This window comes from Taudactylus pleione, unplaced genomic scaffold (genome assembly GCF_031769625.1).
Source record: "Taudactylus pleione unplaced genomic scaffold, aTauple2 ptg000013l, whole genome shotgun sequence".
Lineage (NCBI taxonomy): Eukaryota > Metazoa > Chordata > Amphibia > Anura > Myobatrachidae > Taudactylus > Taudactylus pleione.
The window spans coordinates 3,746,980-3,753,324 of record NW_028284416.1 but is presented as its reverse complement, the minus strand read 5'-3'; positions in this window follow the sequence as shown (position 1 = coordinate 3,753,324).

Below are 6,345 nucleotides of genomic sequence, written 5' to 3'. Positions count from 1 at the left end.
TTCAAGTTGCATCTTCGGTGGCATTTCCTGGTGCTATGCGGGTTTCAGAGCTGGTGGCATCTTCCAAACGGGTTGATGCCACCATGCAACGCTCAGATATCCTTGTGGGTGAGAGGTCGGTCCTCTGTAGAATACGGAGGTCAAAGACCGACCAAACTGGTAGGGGTAGGTGGATTTCGTTGGGTCCATCTAGGGACAAACGGATCTGCCCTGTTACAGTTTCTACGCGTTATGCGTTGTTGCGGCCGGATGTTCCTGGTTCGTGGCTCATGCGTATGGACAGGACTCCACTTATGAAGTACCAGTCAGGCTGATTTTTGAAGCAATCTGTGTCGAGTATCGGCCTCTCGGCTCGGGATCTTGGAACGCGCTCCTTTAGGATCGGCGCAGCTACTTCAGCGGCAACAGCGGGTTTCACGGTGTCAGAAATTAAGGCCTTGGGATGATGGAAATTGGGCAGCTACAAACGTTGCATTAGGTCTTGTCATTGACTTTGTTCATGGTTTCGGTTTTAACAAACCAAAAATTATGTGTATGTCTGAAATTGTTTTGTTTATGGTACATTGTTAATTTTGTGTATTGTTTGGTCTTGTCTGTTACCCTTGTCCATCCTACTAGGGGATCAGCTACTCGCCATTGCTGGCAATGGGAGTCTTGAGGGATTTAAAATTTTTGCCTGAACTGACGGACTAATTCGGCTATTTTCAATTAATTAATTAGGTTCTAATTTTTCCCTCAGCAGGTTTTTATTTTACCTCTTGTCAAGTTCACCTGTTTTTCCCCAATTACCACCCACCCATTTTTGTTTGTCTCAGCCACTTTAATTAGTAAGTTGGTGACCCAATGGCACAAGTTTTCTTTTTGGCAGATCCTCACTCAATTTAACCTACAGTATTACATTGTTTTTTTAGATTTACAAATGTTTTTTCTGTATTGCCTTCCATCCTTTTAGGGTTGCTCTTTGATTTTTGTAACATTTGGATTATGGGCCACTCGTACATTTTCTGGGCTTCTAGGCTTATGGCTTCTGATCGAGCTCCGGTTTTTGTGGATTCTGCTAGGGCCCATTGGATGGATATCGGTGGTATGAGGTGGCATTATTTTTGTCCTAGGCTGTTGGAGTGTGCGAGACGTTTCGGAATGCCACAAGTTTTGGTGGTTCATTTAGGGAGCAATGACTTGGGGCAGAGGTCCACTTTGGAGTTGAGGCTCACTATCATCCTTGGCGTGCAGACCACGAGTCTGCACGATGGCCATTTGTCACGAGTGCTGTCGGCATGGCCATCGTGCAGACTCGTGGTCTTTCATTGTGCATTGCCAGGTGTGGCGTGGGGTTAGGGATTTTCCTGCTAGAGATGAGACCCGAAAAAAAAAAAAAATTCAGCAGTGGCAAAATTTGTGGTGGCGAATGAGGGCCGTGTGGTTCCTCGCACAGGGATTCAATTTTGTTTCAGTTATTTCTACCAGGCGGATGGGGTCCATTTAACGGAGGAAGGTCATTGTTTGTTGAGGATGTTTAGGGTGGTTGTGTTGTTGGGGTAGTTTGTTGTATGGTGGTGGTTTGGCGGGTGGGGTGCGGCGGTTCTAAGGTCAGAACTTTGCTGTGGTGGGAAAGAACGGCAGGTCACCAGTCCAAGTGCAATTGTTTAGTTGAGATGCGCTCCCTTCGTTGACTGGTAGTTGACTGTGCCAACCTAACAGGGGGCGGTGTCATCACCCAAATGGGTCAAGGTAGATGGTGAGTGATACCTTTTGTTGCTTATAGGGCTTTTTATAGTTATGTTCGCGTACTCTGGGCGGTATACGCCTGCTATGCCTGTTGTTGGTTGTGCGTGGGCATCGCAGATTGGCTGATTTCTGGCCGTCCTTTCTTTGCCACCATACATCCTTAAATTAATAATGAAATAAATAATTATTGCTTCAATAAATAGCCATCAGTTTCTGTGCCAAATCTACGTCTGTGTCTTTATTTACTTTTAGTTTAAGATTAACTGGTTTGCACACATGAAACACAGCTCATCCCATAGAAGTTTAATGGAGACAGCCTGTAGTGAGGAAGGTTGTTAGAGAGGACTGGGCTCGAGGGGGTAAATTTAGCAACCAATCAGATTCAACTTAACATTTAACTAGCACTTTCCAGAAGATAATAGCTAGAATCTGATTGGCTACTATGGGCAACATCTCCAAAAACTCTCACTTTAGTAAATTTACCCCTAGGAGTGCTTTCCAGGGTACTATGGGTTTGATTCAATTACGCGCGAAGTGAATAGCGCCGGGAATGAGCTCCCGGAGCTATTCAATTCATCGCGCTGCTAAGCCCAACTAAGGATTTCTTCTCGCATCCCTCTGCGAGCTGCGAGCAGAAATCCGACAAAAGTCCAGGCACGATGCTGTCTTCTGCCCTTAACGCGGCGGAAACAGCATCGCGCCGGGGAGTTTAGTTGGAGAATGCCCATTTGCGCGACTAAACACGCTCTTTAAGGCGCGAGAACGAGCATTCCCCGACCGAACATCGCGCAGAATAGAATAGCTCCGGTAGCTCATACCCGGCGCTATTTACTTCTCGCTTAATTAAATCTAGCCCAATGACTGCATTGTGCAGCATTGTTTAGATAGATAGATAGATATATAGATAGATAGATATGAGAGAGATAGATAGATATTAGAGAGATAGATAGATATGAGAAAGATAGATATATTTGAGATAGATAGATATGAGATAGATAGATATATAGGAGAGAGATAGATATATATGAGAGAGATAGATAGATAGATATGAGAGAGATAGATAGATATGAGATAGATAGATAGATAGAAAGATATGAGATAGGTAGATAGATAGAAAGATATGAGATAGGTAGATAGATAATTAAATGCTTTCCAGTTTTTAGAATTTGATAAAACTGGATATTACTAATGCATTACTCCATTATAATATGCACTATTTGTGATATCAGAGCAAGCTTGTCACCAGTAATTAAGAATATGACCATTGGATACAATGTACCTCCAATGAGATGCAAATACCTTTTCTTATCAGTTGTAAATGGCAAATGTCACAGATAATACATGAAGAAGTTATGGGGGAAGGGATCATATCCCTACTGTCTGTATATGAGAACCACGCAGCACTTGCCTGTATTTCTTTGTGTGTGCGCAGTCTCCGCTGTTTGCTGATTTGTTACATCAGTGTGTTGTTATATCTGTTTATTGAAACATTGTTACTAAAATGTCAGCTCCTGACTTCCCACAGCTGCCTTGATGATGAGAAAGTTGAAACCATGCTTATCGTGCGTACTGGTACGCTTGGGAATATCATCCTAGCATCCCAAAGACACCTTGACACACCAGCCGCTTCCCCATTGCCCAGGGGAGTGGGCTATGCTACATTGTTTGCAATTTACCCACATCTATCAACAATATATGTACACACCAGAAGTTTAAAGGATACCCTTATGAGAAAAACACTCACTTATTTTCTGTGACTTTTGGTACGCCACCTCTGCTGTATATTTTTATTTGCTCCTTTTGTTGATGGTTTCATCACACTCCAAAAAATATCTCTTAGGTCTTGTACACCTTTTGGGAAAATACCTTAAAAGGGATACAGTCAACATCCCGACACTGGCATTCCGCAGGTAAGTAGCGGGATTAGGGGGGAGGATTAGGAGTTAGGCACTAGGGGGAGGGTTAGGAGTTAGGCTCTAGGGGGAGGGTTAGGAGTTAGGCCCTAGGGGGAAGGTTAGAAGTTAGGCACTAGGGGGAGGGTTAGGAGTTAGGCTCTAGGGGGAGGGTTAGGAGTTAGGCATTAGGGGGAGGGTTAGGAGTTAGGCTCTAGTGGGAGGGTTAGGAGTTAGGCTCTAGGGGGAGGGTGAGGCACTAACGTGGGAGGGTTACGGTTAGGCACTAAGGGGAGGGTTATACACTAAGAGTGCGGGGAGCATAGGTTTAGGCACCGGAAATAGAGAGGGAGAGGATACCGACCGACATTTGTCTGTATCGTAACCCTGTTGGGGAATGCATCCCATACCCAACCCCTTAGAAGAACTTTGAACAATCTTGCTGTCGTGAAATTTACTATACATTGTGTTGTTTTTCTTTTTGTCCCCTATATGTAACAACGATACATGATCGGAGGATTTTGGTGTACATAAAGGGAGAAGGAAAACCATCCAGACAACCCCCTTCACATCATTTAAGGAACATACAGTCTTAGTATACTTAGGTTTTTTAGCCCACTATCTTTTGGGGACTTGGGCACAATTTTTTAACACCAGTTTGGTGATATTAACGGTAGCGCCATCCTTTTCACACCACCGCCCTTTTTGTTGGAGTCAGGATTGTAGAGACATCAAGTGGAGTTCAGAGACGACAGAATCCCCACAACCTGCACAGGACAGGCTGCGGCCATGAAGTGGGGAGATGGAAAACCTACACAGTGAATGGTCAAGTATTTCTGAACTGGGAACCAAGGTCAACAACAGCTGCTGTAGCTCAACACAGGTCTATAACGTAACAGGACACAAGATCAAACCCTGCAGACATCCGTGTCTTTTCTTACGTGAATGTGACACGTGTTATATCTTCTTTGAAATAGTTCTTTTGTTTAGTACAGGAAATTATGCAGGTATTTAATCAACCTTGTCAAATGTGCACAATCCATGGTAACAATGCCAACAAGATTACCTTAGATTACATCTTGCCGTCTTTTATGTTGTGGGAAAATACAAGTGGATGGCAGCCATTCAGTATATTTGGCCAACACAAGCAAGTTGTCTTGAAGGGATACGGACATCAGATGCAATAGTAGTGTTCATTCTAGCGGTATCCGGTTGTTAGTTCGACCTCAGTTACCCAGCACCTGTCACAACCTGCGCAGTTCCGCTTTCTGCCTGGGGTGTCGCTCTCTGCTTCTGTTGCGGATTCTTGTCAGCGAAGATCCTGGCTTTGTCCATCCCAGGACGTTATCTGGAACGGTGACCAGTCACGCCCTAGCCCAGCCCCCCCAGCCAAAAATGTAAAAAAATTAGAATGATTTCCCCCCCCCCCTAGGGACGTATTTATAATGGGTGCACACGGGCCCCTGGGTCCAAGGGTGGCCCGCACCGCACACCTTGCACCCATATTATACTTACCTATCAGTGACAAAAAATTACAAAATTTGGCCTTAACAGTATATATTTAATATGAGAAAATATACACTAATATATTAAAAATGAGAAAATATACACTAAGAATTTTTGTAAACCCACTGATAGTAACACGATCGATGTCAGTGGCAGTGAAGACCCTAATTGGCTGAGAGGAGTACCAGCAGCCGATTTAGGCATAACAAAAGAAATTGCTCCGATGATGGCATCAGAAACAAGCATTAGGGATGAAAAAATGTTTCCAGTTGAAAGGTTATGACCCAGTGCAGTTGGACAATAGTCTCAAAGGTATAGAAAAGATCAGCTGTGAACAGTTATTGCTACGGAAAACAATCACTAAGGAGAATAGAAAGGATTTTTATTTATCTTTTATTACTGGTTTTAACAGAGAGACAATAAAAAAAGTGAGAAGATTCTAAGCAAACATTGGAACATTCTTATCCAGGATCTTGTTTTAAAAGTTATACAGGTTGAGTCTCCCATATCCGAAATGCTCGGGACCAGGTTTTGGTTTTTGGAATACCTGAGGGGGCCCGGCGTGTGCTGCGGGTGGGTCCGGAAGGTGTTGCGCAGGTGCTGTTGTCTGGCGGGTGATGCGGGTGTCGTGAGGGGTCCGGCGAGCGAGGCGGGAGGGTCCAGCAGGTATGGCGAAAGGGTGCTGCGGGTGTCACGAGGGGTCCGGCGGGTGACACACGAGGGTCCGGCGGGTGCTGCGGAGGGTGGCCTGGTGTGTGGACCACGCCCACGCCGCTAGTCATTGGCCACTGATACTAGTGACGTCATGATGTCAGGTTACGTCGTGACATCACAGACGCACCAAAATATTCCGGTTTTTGGAATATTTAGTTTTTTAGAATAACGGATATGGGAGACTCAACCTGTATTGATAAACCCAATGGGTAAGGGAGGGGTCAGAACACAAGCACTGGTGGAAACACTGATACAATTAAAGTAACAATAACGTGTATAGGATATAATGTAAATAGATAGCCAAAAGGGCTATTATACAAATCTCAATTGGAGGTGCTCCCCTGAGAGTCGAAACAAGATTGAAGGGAAAGAAAGTACTCTCTGTGTTGGGGGAACTAAATCCTATAATACTAAGGCGCATATGTATCAAAACTTGATGTGAGATAAAATTGTGAGATATATATCACCAACCAATCAGCTTCTAAGTTACATTTTGCAGGCTGTG